The sequence below is a fragment of the Puma concolor genome, chromosome A1 (genome assembly GCF_028749965.1).
Source record: "Puma concolor isolate L17-30 chromosome A1, mPumCon1.1.hap2, whole genome shotgun sequence".
Taxonomy (NCBI): Eukaryota; Metazoa; Chordata; class Mammalia; order Carnivora; family Felidae; genus Puma; species Puma concolor.
The window spans coordinates 158,138,828-158,158,869 of NC_141667.1; the positions used below are offsets into that span (position 1 = coordinate 158,138,828).

At 35.9% G+C, this 20,042-nt stretch overlaps 2 pseudogenes; both read left to right on the top strand.

The window, feature by feature from the left end:
- Positions 1 to 5,761: 5,761 nt before the first annotated feature.
- LOC112856922 (olfactory receptor 2M5-like) lies at positions 5,762 to 6,670 on the top strand (annotated as a pseudogene).
- Positions 6,671 to 17,408: 10,738 nt separating this feature from the next.
- Positions 17,409 to 18,348, top strand: LOC112856918 (olfactory receptor 2M3-like; annotated as a pseudogene).
- The last annotated feature ends 1,694 nt before the right edge of the window (positions 18,349 to 20,042 follow it).

The window sequence follows — 20,042 nt, forward strand, 5'->3', positions numbered from 1 at the left end:
CATGAAAAAGGCTCAAAATCACTCATAATCAGGGAAATGCAAATCAAAACCACAATGAGATACCACCTTACACCTGTCAGAATGGCTAACATTAACAACTCAGGCAACAACAGATGTTTGTGACGATGCAGAGAAAGAGTATCTCTTTTGCACTGTTGGTGGGAATGCAAGCTGGTGCGGCCACCCTGGAAAACAGTATGGAGTTTCCTCAAAAAATTAAAAATATAACTACCCTACTACCCAGCAATTGCACTACTAGGTATTTATCCAAAATATACAGGTGTGCTGATTTGAAGGGACATATGCAATGTTTATAGCAACACTTCAGCAATAGCCAAAGTATGGAAAGAGCCCAAATGTCCATCGATGGATGAATGGATAAGGAATTGGTATATATATATATATATATATATATATATACACCACCAATTCCTTATCCATTATATATATATATATACACGTATATATATACGTATATATATGTGTGTGTGTGTATATATATATATATATATATATACGTATTTCATTTCATTTCATTTCATTTCATTCTTTTTGATTGCCGAGTAATACTCCATTGTGTGTGTGTGTGTATGTGTATATATATATATATACGTGTGTATATATATATATACACACGTATATATATATATATGTATATATATATATATATATATATATATACGTATATACACACACACACACACACACACACAATGGAGTATTACTCGGCAATCAAAAAGAATGAAATCTTGCCATTTGCAACTACATGGATGGAAGTGGAAGGTTATGCTAAGTGAAATTAGTCAGTCAGAGAAAGACAAATATATGACTTCACTCATATAAGGACTTTAAGATACAAAACAGATGAACATAAGGGAAGGGAAACAAAATAATATAAAAACAGGGAGTGGGAGAAAACATAAGAGAGAATAAACAGAAGGTTACTGGAGGGTTGTGGGAATGGGAGATGGCCCAAATGGGTAAGTTGCATTAAGGAATCTACTCCTGAAATCATTGTTGCACTATATGCTAACTGATTTGGATGTAAATTTAAAAAAATTAAAAAAAATTAAAAAGCTGAATGAACAACATTCCATTGTATAAGTTCTGGATGTCCTATGTATAGCATGTTGACTGTAGTTAGTTTTCACAACTGTATTATATACTTAAAATTTACTATGTGTGCAGATCTCAAATGTTCTCACTACACAATAGTAATGGTATTGGAAGTGATAATTATGTCAATTAACTTATTGTGGAAGTCATTTCACAGTGTATACATACATCAAAATATCAAGCTGAATATCTTAAATATGTGTAATTTATAATGGTTAATTATACTTTAATAAAACATAAAAATCGAACTGATGCAAGCATTGGAATATCCTGTCTTTTGTTCATTAGCTTGAACAGTTTGCCATTACCTTGGACAATTTCCTTAAGCAGTTTTATTATGGAAGAAAAGAAAAAAATAATAATAACAGTACCTGATACATGCAATGTTTGTAAATGTCTGTGAGTTCACATACATCCTGCTCAGTGCCAACCATATAGGAAGCACTCAATATGGTTTTCCTGTTATTGTTATGGATGTGAGGTGGAGCAGAAAATTTCAGTGAGTTCACACTAATACTTTAAGAAGGAGACATAATTATCTACCCAGGGTAACTATTTTCAAAAAGCATAAAAGCTAGTTTTTTTCATTGTTCTAGGAGAGGAGATGAAAAACAATGAAAGCTATTATAATTAAAGAAAAGGGAATGGAATCTCCAGAGGGGTAACACATTAATTTTCCATCTTCTTCCCATGGTCAGGCTGGGTAGGGTTTATCTAGGAATAAAAAATCTTTTACTTTAGACTGATGATTTGTGTTTTCCAGGGAAGTTAAAGAGAGTGAGATTTCAATAAGATAATTCAGAGCAGGTATGATGCCACATTCTATGAGTGCTTCTAGAATAAAGTGAAAATATATTCATAATTTTCTGTTTAAAACATTTTAAAAGAAAAGTTATATTTTGACAGGTATATGTGTATTCATGATCAAGGATGTACCATACACATGCAATTAGAGTCATGCTGATTCTCTGGGATGTTAAATAATATAATAAACTGAGAATGATATTTAAATGAGTGCTGTTATGAAGACTTTGGACCCTTTCATGATTTCTATGAGTAACTCTCATGATTACTAGGGGTTACTATGAGTATCCCTAGATGTGTTTATTTTCTCTAGTTCTTTAGTATGTTTTCCATTTATTAATAATGATAAAGTTTCCAGTTGTGTGTGAAGTGTTTCTTTTTTATTATGTAGATAAAAACATGCAAAATATGTAATTTTCTTTTTCTGTAGTGTAATATCTCATTGAAATTATATGCTATTTAGACTCCTACTAAGAGACAGTATAAATAATCAGGTAAGAGTGTTTGCAAGTTAATGCCAAACGTTCTGCTGAAAATGGAGATCTGGATAATTGGTTTCATTTCTTAAGTGATTTTAGTCCTAAGCACTTTATGTGATTCTTTCATTTAATCTGTGCATTTTTTTTTTTTTGAGGAATGTGATAGTACTCTGCTTGTAAGAATATGAGAATTGTGGCAGGTGTTAAGCCTCAGCTCACACATGGAAAAAATTGGGTAAAAATCCATGTTTTATTTTCATATAATGCTGAGAATAAGAATATGAGAATAGAATGAGAATAAGAATATGAGTGCATCATTTGAAATGCAATTTGAGACCTCATTGTTTTTTCTTTTAGTAAGCACAGCTCACACTCACAGAACCTGTACACTTGTTATGTTTTCTTCTAAGACCTTTATATGTATTTTTAAATACATTCATATAACTTCAAATTTAACAACAAATTTATTATGCATAAAGCACTTTTGTAAAGGCTTTACAATAACATTACCAATGTTTTTTGGAAATCAGTCTGACTCTAATTATATAACCTCCTGGTTTGGTTATAATAATAACCATTATTTCGATACTGCTCTATTTCTTAAATAATGTATCATCTGTATTTAAATTTCATATCATAGAATTTGTGAGTTAACTATGATCTGTTAATTCAACATTTCATTATTGAGGTTCATTAATTATAGTATAGCTATCAGAGAGTGTAGCTATGCTCTTAAAACAGGAATTAATGTACTTTAAGGCTGTATTTTGCTATTGGAAAAAGGGTTACTATGGAAATTTTTGCTCATGAGATTTTTTTCCTGTTCTCATCTATTTTTTTTCTGACCATTCCTCTACAAACGAGTATAATTAGTTTAGCATCCAGAATTAATTACATCAATATGTAGCCTGGCATCATTTCGCATACTGTTTTGCTTAATTTTTCTGGTCAAATCCTGGCCAGTCAGTGTACATATCAATTAATTCGTTCAGTGATTCTTTTCTCAATATCTGGGAATGGTTTCCATGATTTATGGGTTGAACTTGTTATGGACACATACACAGAAATTCATTGTCACGGAATCAAGTCACTCTTCTTTGAGACTTAATGAGATCAAAATACAGAGAAGTCATTCTGGTAGATTAGTATTTGTAGGTGGTGATCATTCATGAATTGAAATTTTAAAATATTTTTAGGTTTTTCTCTTTCTCACTCACAGCATCATTCACAATTTGTATACACGATTACAACTTAAAGAACTACATACCCTCTTTTAAAAAATGAAAAATAAATTCAAACTCATGAGGCTGGATTCAAGGTTCTAGCTTCCTCTCAGCTACATTTTTCCTTGCTACTTAAGGTTTTGCTATTGTTGTTTTGGTTTGGTTTGGTTTGGTTTGGGTTTTTTACCTCTTCAAAAAATGTGATGCATGGATTAATAAAAGTATATTCATGTTCATTGTTATATTCATCAGGCTAGTCTTTTTGTTTATGACATTGTTTTTATTACCTGGAATGACCTGCTTCATATACAAACTTTTATCATACATAAATAATCACATCAAAAATAAATTTTAAATGCTACGATGAACATGAAACATTAACTTAGCAATATCTGTTTTTCTAAAATCTTGTATATATGTAAATTTTTCACTTATGTTCCACTTTGTGGAATTTATGCATGGATTGTTCTTTATTATTATGTGCTGTCTTTTTTTTAACTTCCCCCCAGCATTTAGTCAAATACCACCAGATAAGTGAGGTCCCCCTGAGTACTCTCTTCAAAATGGAGCACTCCATTTCAATTATGTTTCCACACCTTCATAGTGGTGTCTTTTTTGTTTTTGTTGTTGTTTGTTTGTTTTTGTCTCTATTGGTAAGGGTAAGTTTCTTTGTTGTTGTTTTTTGTTTGGTTTTGTTTTGTTTTTGTGCCTGTTGTGATTGCTGCTTTACTTCCGGTGCCCAACACATAGACAGAACTTCAGAAACATTGTTTGAATGTTTGGACATTGAGTTTCTGTGAATTTCTGTTTTTTTATGTAGTAATTATTTAGAGGACATTTTGGATATATTGGTTTCCTAGAAAAGCATAACAAGGTACCACATGGTGGTTGTCTTAAAATGACACAAATATATTATCTTACAGTAATGGAGACTACTACAAGTAAAAATTGAAGATACTGGCAGGGGTGGTTACTTCTGGGGCTTGTAAGAAAGAAGTCAAATCTCTCTCCTAGCTTCTGGTGAGGACCAACAATAATTGAAATTCTTTGGTATGTAGATGTATTACTTCAATCTCTGCCTCTATTATCATGCATTCCACTTGTGTCTCTGTCTTCACATGGCTATCTTCTTATAAAGATACTAGTCCTATTGGAGTGGTATTTGCACAAATCATTCAGTATGATTTCATCTCATCTTTACTAATTATTTTTAAAGTAGTTTACTTTTGGAGATGCTGGGGTTGAGGACTCAACATATCCCTTTTGGAGGGATATCACATTGAGCTAAAGAAAAATTGTACAACAGTTTTATATTTGTATAATTAAAATATTTTCTCATCTCATCCACTTGGTGTATAGAATATTTTCTGTAAGTACAAAGGAAACACTCTAAACTGTAAAGAAATTGGGGCACCTGGGTGGCTAAGTCAGTGGAGTGTCTGACTTCAGCTAAGGTCATGACCTCACAGCTCATGAGTTCGAGTCCGTATGGGGCTCTGGCTGAAAGCTTGGAGCCTGGAGCCTGCTTCAGATTCTGTGTCTCCCTCTCTCTCTGCTCCTTCTATGATTGTGCTATCTCTCTTTCTCTCTCTCTCTCTCTCTCTCAAAAATAAATAAACATTAAACTGTAAAGAAATTGACAAATGTAAAGGTTTTGTTAACACTGATAGAAAAAAAAATTTCTAGCATCTTGAGGGCAAAGGTACATATTGTATTCTTTATCTCTAATATATTTTTCTTTCACATGCTGACTTAAGCTTAATTTCTCATCAACATACCTGTAAAGGACTTCTAATATTACCACACACTGTCTGATTTTTTTAGGTGAAGTTTCTTTTTCTAAGAAACATTATCAATTATATAAAATGTATATTATTATCTTAATTTTCCAAGGAAGACAAAGGATAGTTAGAAGATGAACTTAAATGTTTCACACTTTTATAAACTAGACAGTACTAACAGAAAATATTTTTTCTGATATTATACATTTTGATCTTTGAAATTCCTAATCCTGGTGATGTCATCTTAATTATTCACCTGTAGAATTACCACAAGCTTTTGTAAGGCACTGGGTACATGTTTGCCAAATTAATTAATTAGCATCAATTTTTGTTGTAATAGATAAAGAACACATTCATCATGGCATGGGACAATCAGATTTTACCTCTGATTTCATCCTTTTGGGAATCGTTGATCAAAGCCCTATGCACATCTTCCTCTTTTCTTTGGTCTTTAGTATCTTCATGGTGGCCTTCACGGGAAACACTGTCATGGTTCTCCTTATCTACCTGGACACCCAGTTTCACACCCCCATGTACTTCCTCCTCAGCCAACTGTCCCTCATGGATCTCATACTCATCTGCACTACTGTACCCAAGATGGCCTTCAACTACTTGTCTGGCAGCAGGTCCATTACTGTGGCAGTGTGTGCCACACAAATTTTCTTCTATGCATCACTAATAGGTTGTTAATGTTTCCAGTTGGCAATCATGTCTTATGACCATTATGTTGCCATTTGCCATCTTCTAAGATATTTCAATCTATGAGCCCTAAAATTTGTGGACTTATGGCCGCATCTTCTTGGATCCTGGGCTCTACTGATGGTATTATTTTCCTTCTCCTATTGTGGGTTCAGGGAAATAGCCAACTTCTTCTGTGATTTTCCTTCCATGCTAATCGTCTCATGCAATGATATCTCAACATTTGAAGAAGTTCTTTTCTACCGCTGTATTGTAAGGATTGTTATCCCTGTAACAACCATCATTTCTTCCTATGCTTGTGTCATGCTGGCTGTCATTTGCATGGGTTCTGGAGATGGTCGCTGAAAAGCTTTTGCCACCTGTTCCTCTCACCTCAGGGTGGTGGGAATGTACTATGGAACAGTATTGTTCATATACATGCTGCACACTTCAGTTCCCATCCAAGATAAAATGATCTCTGTTTTCTACACCATCCTTATGCCCATGCCAAATCCCCTTATCTATAGACTCCACAACAAATGGCCAGAGTATTCATGAAGATGTGGGGAAGGGCAAGTCTGGAGAATAAATTGCTGAATCATTTTAATGCTTTGACAGAATCTCCTTAGTGTCCCTCTTCTTTGCATTCAGCTCTAAAAATTGACACATACACGTTATTGGAATGTCATTTTCCTGGCCAACCACACAATTTAATTGTTTGTTTGTTTGTTTATTATTTCAATTCTTTAATTTATTTTTTTATTTTTTTTCAATATATGAAATTTATTGTCAAATTGGTTTCCATACAACACCCAGTGCTCATCCCAAAAGGTGCCCTCCTCAATACCCATCCCCACCTTCCCCTCCCTCCCACCCCCCATCAACCCTCAGTTTGTTCTCTGTCTTTAAGAGTCTCTTATGCTTTTGCTCTCTCCCACTCTAACCTCTTTTTTTTTTCCTTCCCCTCCCCCATGGGTTTCTGTTAAGTTTCTCAGGATCCACATAAGAGTGAAAACATATGGTATCTGTCTTTCTCTGTATGGCTTATTTCACTTAGCATCACACTCTCCAGTTCCATCCACGTTGCTACAAAGGACCACATTTCTTTCTTTCTCATTGCCATGTAGTACTCCATTGTGTATATAAACCACAATTTCTTTATCCATTCATCAGTTGATGGACATTTAGGCTCTTTCCATAATTTGGCTATTGTTGAGAGTGCTGCTATAAATATTGGGGTACAAGTGCCCCTATGCATCAGTACTCCTGTATCCCTTGGGTAAATTCCTAGCAGTGCTATTGCTGGGTCATAGGGTAGGTCTATTTTTAATTTTCTGAGGAACCTCCACACTGCTTTCCAGAGTGGCTGCACCAATTTGCATTCCCACCAACAGTGCAAGAGGGTTGCCATTTCGCCACACCCTCTCCAGCATCTATAGTCTCCTGGTTTGTTCATTTTGGCCACTCTGACTGGCGTGAGGTGATACCTGAGTGTGGTTTTGATTTGTATTTCCCTGATAAGGAGCGACGCTGAACATCTTTTCATGTGCCTGTTGGCCATCGGGATGTCTTCTTTAGAGAAGTGTCTATTCATGTTTTCTGTCCACTTCTTCACTGGGTTATTTGTTTTTCATGTGTGGAGTTTGGTGAGCTCTTTATAGATTTTGGATACTAGCCTTTTGTCTGATATGTCACTTGCAAATATCTTTTCCCATTCCGTTGGTTGCCTTTTAGTTTTGTTGGTTGTTTCCTTTGCTGTGCAGAAGCTTTTTATCTTCATAAGGTCTCAGTAATTCATTTTTGCTTTTAATTCCCTTGCCTTTGGGGATGTGTCGAGTAAGAGATTGCTACGGCTGAGGTCAGAGAGGTCTTTTCCTGCTTTCTCCTCTAGGGTTTTGATGGTTTCCTGTCTCACATTTGGGTCCTTTATCCATTTTGAGTTTATTTTTGTGAATGGTGTGAGAAAGTGGTCTAGTTTCAACCTTCTGCAAGTTGCTGTCCAGTTCTCCCAGCACCATTTGTTAAAGAGACTGTCTTTTTTCCATTGGATGTTCTTTCCTGCTTTGTCAAAGATGAGTTGGCCATACGTTTGTGGGTCTAGTTCTGGGGTTTCCATTCTATTCCATTGGTCTGTGTGTCTGTTTTTGTGCCAATACCATGCTGTCTTGATGATGACAGCTTTGTAGTAGAGGCTAAAATCTGAGATTGTGATGCCTCCTGCTTTGGTCTTCTTCTTCAAAATTACTTCGGCTATTCGGGGCCTTTTGTGGTTCCATATGAATTTTAGGTATGCTTGTTCTACTTTTGAGAAGAATGCCGGTGGAATTTTGATTGGGATTGCATTGAATGTGTAGATAGCTTTGGGTAGTATTGACATTTTGACAATATTTATTCTTCCAATCCATGAGCAGGGAATGTCTTTCCATTTCTTTATATCTTCTTCAATTACTTTCATAAGCTTTCTATAGTTTTCAGCATACAGATCTTTTACATCTTTGGTTAGATTTAATCCTAGGTATTTTATGCTTCTTGGTGCAAATGTGAATGGGATCAGTTTCTTTATTTGTCTTTCTGTTGCTTCATTGTTAGTGTATAGGAATGCAACTGATTTCTGTATATTGATTTTGTATCCGGCAACTATGCTGAATTCATGCATCCGTTCTAGCAGACTTTTGCTGGAGTCTATCGGATTTTCCATGTATAATATCATGTCATCGGCAAAAAACAAAAGCTTGAATACATCTTTGCCAATTTTGATTCCTTTGATTTCCTTTTGTTGTCTCATTGCTGATGCTAGAATTTCCAACACTATGTTAAACAACAGCGGTGAAAGTGGGCATCCCTGTCGTGTTCCTGATCTCAGGGAAAAAGCTCTCAGTTTTTCCCCATTGAGGAGGATGTTAGCTGTGGGATTTTCATACATGGCTTTTATGATGTTTAAGTATGTTCCTTCTATCCCGACTTTCTCAAGGATTTTTATTAAGAAAGGGTGCTGGATTTTGTCAAAGGCCTTTTCTGCATTGATTGACAGGATCATATGGTTCTTTTCTTTTATTAATGTGATGCATCACGTTGATTGATTTGCGAATGTTGAACCAGCCCTGCATCCCAGGAATGAATCCCACTTGATCATGGTGAATAATTCTTTTTATATGCTGTTGAATTCGATTTGCTAGTATCTTATTGAGAATTTTTGCATCCATATTCATCAGGGATATTGGCCTGTAGTTCTCTTTTATTACTGGGTCTCTGTCTGGTTTAGGAATCAAAGTAATACTGGCTTCATGGAATGAGACTGGAAGTTTTCCTTCCCATTCAATTTTTTGGAATAGTTTGAGAAGGATAAGTATTATCTCTGCTTTAAATGTCTAGTAGAATTCCCCTGGGAAGCCATCTGGTCCTGGACTCTTATTTGTTGGGAGATTTTTGATAACTGATTCAATGTGTTCGCTGGTTATGGGTCTGTTCAAGCTTTCTATTTCCTCCTGATTGAGTTTTGGAAGAGTGTGGGTGTTTAAAAATTATCCATTTCTTCCAGGTTGTCCAGTTTGTTAGCATATAATTTTTCATAGTATTCCCTGATAATTGTTTGCATCTCTGAGGGATTGGTTGTAATCATTCCATTTTCATTCATGATTTTATCTATTTGGGTCATCTCCCTTTTCTTTTTGAGAAGCCTGTCTAGAGGTTTATCAATTTTATTTTTTCAAAAAACCAACTCTTGGTTTCGTTGATCTGCTCTACCGTTTTTTTAGATTCTATATTGTTTATTTCTGCTCTGATTTTTATTATTTCTCTTCTGCTGGGTTTAGGCTGCCTTTGCTGTTCTGCTTCTATTTCCTTTAGGTGTGCTGTTAGATTTTGTATTTGGGATTTTCCTTGTTTCTTGAGATAGGCCTGGATTGCAATGTATTTTACTCTCAGGACTGCCTTCGCTGCATCCCAAAGCGTTTGGATTGTTGTATTTTCATTTTCGTTTGTTTCCATATATTTTTTAATTTCTTCTCTAATTGCCTGGTTGACCCACTCATTCTTTAGTAGGGTGTTCTTTAACCTCCATGCTTTTGGAGGTTTTCCAGACTTTTTCCTGTGGTTGATTTCAAGCTTCATAGCATTGTGGTCTGAAAGAATGCATGGTATAATTTCAGTTCTTGTATACTTATGAAAGGCTGTTTTGTGACCCAGTATGTGATCTATCTTGGAGAATGTTCCATGTGCACTCAAGAAGAAAGTATATTCTGTTGCTTTGGGATGCAGGGTTCTAAATATATCTGTCAAGTCCATCTGATCCTATGTATCATTCAGGGCCCTTGTTTCTTTATTGACTGTGTGTCTAGATGATCTTCCCATTTCTGTAAGTGGAGTGTTAAAGTCCCCTGCAATTAACACATTCTTATCAATAAGGTCGCTTATGTTTATGAGTAATTCTTTTATATATTTGGGGGCTCCCGTATTCGGCGCATAGACATTTATAATTGTTAGCTCTTTCTGGTGGATAGACCCTGTAATTATTATATAATGCCCTTCTTCATCTCTTGTTACAGCCTTTAATTTAAAGTCTAGTTTGTCTGATATAAGTATGGCTACTCCAGCTTTCTTTTGACTTCCAGTAGCATGATAAATAGTTCTCCATCCCATCACTCTCAATCTAAAGGTGTCCTCAGATCTAAAATGAGTCTCTTGTAGACAGTAAATAGATGGGTCTTGTTTTTTTATCCATTCTGTTTTTTTATCCATTTTATCCATAGACATACCCTATGTCTTTTGGTTGGTGCATTTAATCCATTACATTCAGTGTTATTATAGAAAGATACGGGTTTAGAGTCATTGCGATGCCTGTATGATTTATGCTTGTAGTGATGTCTCTGGTACTTGGTCTCACAGTATCCCCCTTAGGATCTCTTGTAGGGCTGGTTTAGTGGTGACGAATTCCTTCAGTTTTTGTTTGTTTGGGAAAACCTTTATCTCTCCTTCTATTCTAAATGACAGACTTGTTGGATAAAGGATTCTCGGCTGCATATTTTTTCTGTTCAGCACATTGAAGATCTCGTGCCAATCCTTTATGGCCTGCCAAGTTTCAAAATAGAGATCAGTCACGAGTCTTATAGATCTCCCTTTATATGTGAGGGCACGTTTATCCCTTGCTGCTTTCAGAATTTTCTCTTTATCCTTGTATTTTGCCAGTTTCACTATGATATGCCGTGCAGAAGATCGATTCAAGTTACGTCTGAAGGGAGTTCTCTGTGCCTCTTGGATTTCAATGCCTTTTTCCTTCCCCACTTCAGGGAAGTTCTCAGCTATTATTTCCTCAAGTACATCTTCAGCACCTTTCCCTCTCTCTCCCTCCTCTGGGATACCAATTACGCGTATATTATTTCTTTTTAGTGTATTACTTAGTTCTCTAATTTTCCCCTCATACTCCTGATTTTTTTATCTCTCTTTTTCTCAGCTTCCTCTTTTTCCATAATTTTATCTTCTAGTTCACCTATTCTCTCCTCTGCCTCTTCAATCCAAGGCGTCATCGTTTCCATTTTGTTTTGCACTTCCTTTAAAACGTTTTTCAGCTCCTCCTGACTGTTCTTTAGTCCCTTGATCTCTGTAGCAAGAGATTCTCTGCTGTCCTCTATACTGTTTTCAAGCCCAGTGATTAATTTTATGACTATTATTCTAAATTCACTTTCTTTTATATTATTTAAGTCCTTTTTGATCAATTCATTAGCTGTTGTTATTTCCTGGAGATTCTTTTGAGGGGAATTCTTCCATTTCGTCATTTTGGATAGTCCCTGGAGTGGTGCGGACCTGCAGGGCACTTCCCCTGTGCTGTGTTGTATAACTGGAGCTGGTGGGCAGAGCCACAGTCAGACCTGATGTCTGCCCCCATCCCACCGCTGGGGCCACAGTCAGACTGGTGTGTGCCTTCTCTTCCCCTCTCCTAGGGGCAGGATTCACTGTGGGGTGGGGTGGTCTGTCTGGGCTACTTGCACATTGCCAGGCTTGTGGTGCTGGGGATCTGGCATATTAGCTGGGGTGGGTAGGCAAGGTGCATGGGGGCAAGAGGGGCAGGTTTAGCTTGCTTCTCCTTAGGGGCCCTGTGGCAGCAGGAGGGAGTCAGACCCGCTGCCAGAGGGGTGGCTCTGCAGAAGCACAGCGTTGGGTGTTTGCGCAGAGCGAGCAAGTTCCCTGGCAGGAACTGGTTCCCTTTGGGATTTGGGCTGGGGGATGGGCGAGGGAGATGGCGCTGGGGAGCGCCTTTGTTCCCTGCCAAACTGAGCTCTGCCCCCGGGGCTCAGCAACTCTCCATCCCTTTGTCCTCCACCCTTCCAGCTTTCCCAGCAGAGCTGTTAACTTACCACCTCCCAGATGCTAAGTTGCACTTGCTGTCTGAACACACTCTGTCCGGCCCCTCCGCTTCTGCAAGCCAGACTTGGGGGCTCTGCTTGGCTGGCGGGCTGCCCCTCCACCCCGGCTCCCTCCTGCCAGTTCTTGCAGCATGCACCTCTTCTCAGCCCTTCCTACCCTCTTCCGTGGTCCTCTCATCTGCGCTTGGCTCTGGAGACTCCGTTCTGCTAGTCTTCTGGTGGTTTTTTCAATTCTTTAATTTAAAGAAAATTATAAATATTTATTATTATTTTGTATTTAACTTAGTACATTTATGGCATTTTCTTGAATAAGGACATTATAGTTTGTTTAAAAGGTATCAGGAATTTTGTGGCATGTGTCCAGGTAACAAATATTCTTTTTTCTGTGTTGGAAACCGAAATATGTATTCAGTCACTTGGAGTCACTTTAAGATTTGGTGCACTGGGCTTTTTACATTTACTTAGTGTTTTATATTTTATTTTTATTCTTCATTTTCATTTTTCCAGGCTTGAAGAATAAAGCAATGTAGTACTTGAAATAAGATGATGATTTTTGGGGTGCCTGGGTGGCTCAGTTTTTGAGCGCCCAACTTTGACTCAGGTCATAATCTCACAGTTCGTGAGTTCAAGCCCCATGTCAGGCTCTGTGCTGACAGCTCAGAGACTGGGGCTTGCTTCATATTCTGTGTCTCCCTCTCTCTGTCCTTTCCCTGCTCGTACTTTGTTTCCCTTCTCTCTCTCTGTCTCTCAAAAATGAATAAACTTTATTTTTTTAAAAAAGAAAGAAGATGATGTTTTTAAATCACACTTTCTATTTTCTTCATCACAAATATGAAATTTTTATTTAACATTCCAGATCCAAACTCCTTTTCTTAAATTTTTTTTTAATATTTATTGATTTATTTTTGAGAGAGAGAGAGCTCTCATGCCTGTGTGAGAGGGGAAGGGTAAAGAGAAAAAGCTAAAGAGGAAATTTAAAGCAGACTCCACCAGTCAACACAGAACTCAGTTCAGGACTGGAAACTCAGTAATACTGAGATCATGAACTGTGCTGAAAGCAAGATTTGGATGCTTAGCTGAGATATTCACCTAGGCACCCCTTCAAGTGGTAAAGACTCACCTAATCTCCATGTATCAATTCAAAAAAGAAACAACTTTACTATTCAGATCCAAAGGAATTGAAAAATTACCAGTGGTCATCAATCAGGCATGGATACTTGTAAATTTTATTAATGATTATAGGTCTTACGTTGAAATTCAGGATATAAACTTATTGTTTTCTAAGAAAGCATATTATTATGTAATAGTAAGTATAAAATATTTATAACTCTGTTGCAGTCATATTTCTTTCAATGGGAATAATGTAATTCTAATTGCATAGGCTTTATTGGACCACTAAAACACAAGTGTATGAAATGTACTTAAACTGGTGAATGATCATACCAGTTAAAGAATGGGTCCATTTGACCATGAGAAGAGAGATATTTGCAGCATTGTTTCTGTGAGTCAGATTCTCACCTCTCCCCAGGGAGAGCAAAATATCCAATGGCCCAACTATCCAGATGGGAGTCTCAGCCAAAGATTTGTGTCATACAGCCAAGAGGTTTCATTTGATGGTATCCAATAAATACACAGGTGTTACAATCAATCAGTGCCAAACAAGTCATATTCCCTTAATATATCAGAATGACTACACAACCCCATGGTATTCATCCCATATTACTAGTACAGTGGGTTGATTCTGTTTAGAGTGATTGTTCTGTTCCCAACATAGGGATCCCCAGGTAGTCAAATGCCCATAACCCAGAGCACCCCACGTTAATCCATCCCAGATTTGAGCACAATCACCAAATCCTCTGGTGGTGGTATTTCCAGGACCTTATTTTCTTTTAAAAAATATTTAAATTCCATTATTTAACATAAAGTGTAATATTATTTTCAGGTGTACAATTTAGTGATTCAACACTTACATACAGCACCCTGTGCTCATTGCAAGTGTACTCTAAGACCTTTTGGGTTAGCAAACTAAGGACACTTTTTGGGATGGGCACTGGCTGTCATATGTAAGAGATGAATCACTGGGTTGGTTCTACTCCTTAAGCCAAAACTACACTCTATGCTAACTAACTTGAATTTTAAGAAAAAAAAAAGATCAACAAACATAAAACACTCAATATATATCTATGTTTCATCAAAAACAAAGAAAAAGTAATAGAAAAATACAAAAAGAAAAAAATTAAAAAAAAAAATAAATAAATAAATACAAAAGAACAATCAAATGTAAAACATTCAGGAGCTTTTCTATCCAACAAAGTGAATAACTTTAAAAACAGCAATTTTGTGCGTGGTAAAACACATGAAGGAAAATATTGATAGATTGAGAAGTATGTAGGGAACTTCAAGATATTAAAAAATGTCAATTCTTCCCAAGTTAAGAGACTCACATCTTGTATTATATTGGAAGACAGGAAGCAAGGGAGAGTAAAGCTGCAACATTTTATAATTTCTGGATCTCTAATGTATAGCATGGTGACCAAAGTTGGTTAACACAACTGTATTATATACTTAAAATTTACTAAAAGTGTAGATATCAAGTGTTCTCCCTACACAGGAATAATGTTATTAGAGGTGCTAGTTATATTAACTTATTTTGAATGCCATTTCACAATGTATACATATATCAAAATATCAAGGTGAATATCTTAAATATATGCAATTTTTACTGGGTAATTATACCTTAATAAAGCAGAAAAATGGAGCTGATGTTAACATTGGAATATCTTGTCTCCTACTTTTCAAAACCATTACTTTGGACAATTTACTTAAGTAGTTTTATTATTGAAGAAATTAAACAAAAAAATTATCGATAAGAATACCTGACATGTGCAATGTTTGTAAGTGTCAGTGAGTTTAGACATGTGCTTGCCACAGTTCCAATTTAGTATGTTTTTTCTCTTACTGTTATGTAAGTGATGGGGAGCAGAAGTTTCAGTACTCCTCTAGTACTTAAGGAAGGAGATGTAATTATCTACCCAGGGTAAGTATTTAAAAAACAAAAAAGTGTTTTCATTTATACTGCTGCTTTTTGTCTTCCTGCGAAATTACAGAGGGTGAGATTTCAATAAAACAATTAACGGCAGGTATGACACAAGGTCTTATGAGTGTTTCTAGAATTTAATTGAAAATACACTCATAATTTTCAGCTTAAAATCTTTAAGAAGATAGTTATATTCTCAGTACTATATACATATTAATATTAATGGATATACCATAGCCCTATAATTAGAATACTGATGTTTTTTCTGGGAGGCTAAGTAATATAATAAACTGAAAAATTATATTTAAATACATGGTGATATGAAGACTTTGATCCCTCTCATGATTACTATGAGTAACTATCCTTAAATGTGCATCTTGTTTATACTTCATTAGTATATCTTTCCATTCATTTATGAATAATGACAAAATTTCCAATTGTGTATTAGGTGCTGCTTTTATTTTTTATTGTGGAAACACAAAAAAACATGCAATATATGTAGTTTTCCTTTGCAGTAATGTACTATTTCATTGGAATTATATACTACTTAGGCTCATACTAAGAGACAGTATAAACAATCAGGTAAGAATATTTGGAAATTAATGTCAAATTTTCTGCTGAACATGAAGCTACAGAGATAATTGGTTTCATTTCTTATATGATTTTTGTCCTAAACATTTTATATCATTCTTTCATTTCATCTGTACAATATTATTTTGAGGAAAATAGTAGTACCCTGTTTGTAAGGATATAAGAATTGTGGCAGGAGTTAAGTTATTTGCTTCAGCTCACAGATGGGAGCAGTTTGTTAAAAGTCCATGATTTTTTTCATATAATGCTTGTATTATTAAAAAAATAAGTTTATTTATTTTTGGCAGAGAGAGAGAGAGAGAGAGAGAAAGTGGGAGAGGAGCAGAGAGAGATGGAAACACAATCTAATCCAGGCTGCAGGCTCTAAGCTGTCAGCACAGAGCCCATTGTGGAGCTCAAACTCACAAACTGTGAAATCATGACCTGAACCAAGGTCAGACCCTTAACTGACTACGCCACCCAGGTGCCTATCAATTCTTCCAATATCTGCCTCTATTATCATTAATTTTACCTGTGTCTGTCTTTACTTGACCTTCTTCTTATAAGGACATCAGTCATATTGAATTGGGGTTTGCCCAACTCCATCCAGTATGATTTCATCTTAACTAATTATTTTCAAATTAGTTTACATTCAGAGGTGCTGGGGTTGAAGACTTGACATATGTTTTGATGAAACACAAGTCACCCTATCACACTGGGCTATTTTAGTACAAAGTTTTTACTAAGTACAAAGCTTCCATATTTGTATAATTAAAATCTTTCTCAATTCATCAACTACTGGACAGAATATTTTCTATAAATACAAATGAAACACTCTAAACTGTGAAGTAATAGATAAATGTAAATGTTTTGTTAACACTGGTAAAAAAAAGTGCCTAGTATCATGAGAGCAAATGTTCATATTGTATTCTTTATCTCTGTTACTTTTTCTGCCACAGGCTGACTTAAGCTGAATTTTTAAATCAACTTATCTTTAAAGGACGTTTGATATTTCCACATACTGTCTAATAGCTTTGGGGAAGTTTCCTTTTTGAAGATGCATTATAAATTATGTAAAAATGTATATTATTTGCTTAATTCTCAAAGGGCGACAAAGGGTCCTTAGAAGCTGAACTTAGCAAATGTTCAACACTTTTACAGACTGACAATACCAACAGACATATTTCTTTTCAATATTATAGTTCTTGAACTTTGAATTTCCTAATCCTGGTGAATTCATCTTAATCATTGACCTGTAGAATTTACCACAATCACAAGGTTTGTAAGGCCCTGGGTACATATTTATCAAATTAACTAAGTAATGTCACTTTTTGTTGTATTTAATCAAAAAAACATTCATCATGGCACAGGACTATCAGATATTTAATACTGATATCATCATTCTAGGAATATCCAGTCACAGCCCCAACCACATCTTCCTCTTCTCTTTGGTGTTGGGCATCTTCACAGTGGCCTTCACGGAAAACAGTGTCATGGTTCTCCTCATCTACCTGGAAACCCAACTCCACACACCCATGTACTTCCTTGTCAGCCAACTGTCCCTCATGGACCTCATGCTCATCTGCACCACTGTACCTAAGATGGTTTTCAACTACCTATCTGTCAGCAAGTCCATTTCTGTGGCAGGGTGTTACAGAAATTTTCTTCTATGCATAATTAATAGGTTGTGAATATTTCCTGTTGGCAGTCATGGCTTATGACCGTTATATTGCCGTTTGCCACCCTCTAAGATAAAATGATCTTATAAGTTCTAAAATTTGTGGACTTATGACTGTGTCTTTCTGTATCCTGGGTTCTACTGATGGTCTCATTGATGTTGTAGCTACACTTTCCTTCTCCTATTGTGGGTTCAAGGAAATAGCCAACTTCTGTGATTTTCCTTCCATGCTAATCATCTCATGCAATGATACTTCAACATTTGAAGAAGTTATTTTCTACTGTTGTATCATAATGATTGTTTTCCCTGTAGCAATCATCATTGCTTCCTATGCTTGTTATTCTGTCTGTCATTTGCATGGGTTCTGGAGAGGATACCCACAAACTTTTGCCAGCTGTTCCTCTCACCTCATGATGGTCATAACGTACTATGGAGCAAATTTGTTCATATACATGTTGTCCACTTCAGACTGTTCTCCCACTCAGCATAAAATTGTTTCTGTTTTCTACACCATCCTTACTCCCATGCTAAATCCTGTCATCTATAGCCTCTGCAACGAATAATTGGCCAGACTATTCATGAAGGTGTTGGGGAAAGAGAATTCTTCCAAGTATAGAGAATAATTTGCTTAATTACTTTCATGCTTTGCCAATATCTCTTTAGTGCTCCTTTTATTTTCATCAGTTGTAAAATGTGACACTTATGTGCACATTTTTGGAATAACACATTCATGGGCAACACACAAATCCTTGATTTTAAATAAAACTGTTTCAAATTGTTATTATTATTCTATATTTAATTACATTATGATTAAATACAGTTTATGACCTTACAGTTATGACCTTTTCTTGAATAAGGACCCTATAGGTTGATTTAAAGTTATCAGGAATGTTGTGACTTATATCTGGGTAACAAACAAAGCTTCTTTCACCATGTGGTAAACCCAAAACTTAATGCAGTCACTTTAGAGTCATTTTAGGTGAAGATTTCATACACTGGGATTTTTAAATTTATACAATGTTCAATATAGAGTGCAAGCAGGGGAAAGGCAGAAGGAGAGAGAGACACAGAATCCAAATCCAGGCTCTGAGGTGTCAACACAGAGCCCATTTGTGGGACTCAAACTCATGAACCCTGAAATCATGACCTGATCCAAAGCTGGACACTCAACCAACTGAGCCACCCAGGCGCCCCTACACTGTCTTTTTAAAATAATGTTAAGAGTTAATTGGGTTTCTGTAATGCCTAGTTGAATTATTTTCAGGATTTTGAGGGATTCTGTTTCCATGAGAAATCCAATTATACTCACATACTAATGTGTATTTTTTTTTATTCTGGATCATCATAGATGGACATATTTTCTCATGTATTTCATGTCAGCTTCTTTCTTTCAGTGAATCTTCATAACTCCTAGTCAATTATGGTAACCACATAGATTTTGTACAAAATTGAGGACTTTTCACACATCTTTGCTCTTGTTTCTAATGTGTTGTCATGGAAAAAGAGATCCTGAATTATCTGTTTATTCTGTCTGCTTAACCAAATTGTCTTCGGTGAGTCTGCAGTATATTTATAGAGAAGTCTACAATGGACCTTATATATATAAGCATTCCCAATTTTTTATGTCTTTTGTGGGTTAACATCCTTTAATCACGTTCAACCAATGCTCTGATTGCCAAGGAATACTTAACATTGTGTATAGATTTTTTCATTTTTTTCTTGTCCCTTTTTTTCAAACAACCAAAACAAACAAATGCACTGTACTATATGTGGAAACTGACAATTCTTCCTGTTTTCTTCCTTCTTCCTTCTATGTTTTCTTATATCTTAAAAGTCTCCAATCTTGTTCATTGATTATCTTAGAACTTTGGCTTGGCACTAATATTCCCTACCCTCTTACAATGGAAAGCAGATCCCTGTGTATCCTGGATGCTGGTGCCTATCCATATTTTCTCTGTAAGCCCTGCTATAGGGTGGAAGGAGTTGCCTATGGACCAGAGGGTCAGACCAATCACATTCTAAGAAGTTGGGTTCACATTCTGATCCAAGAAAAAAACATTTATATAACAAAAAAAATTGCAAGATCTAGCTATTATATATTGATAGACTCCAGGAGGACATGCTTGCCCTATATTCTCTAGGTACTACACAAAAGAGGGGAAAATATGACACTAGATATAGCTAAATTAATTTATATGAGCTCAATGCTATCTTAATTCAATCATTCCCCATTTGGTCTGAAGTGACTATACATAAAAAAATGAAGTCTCAACCCTTTCAAGATTACTAAACATTGGTTCCAAATAATTCTGATTTC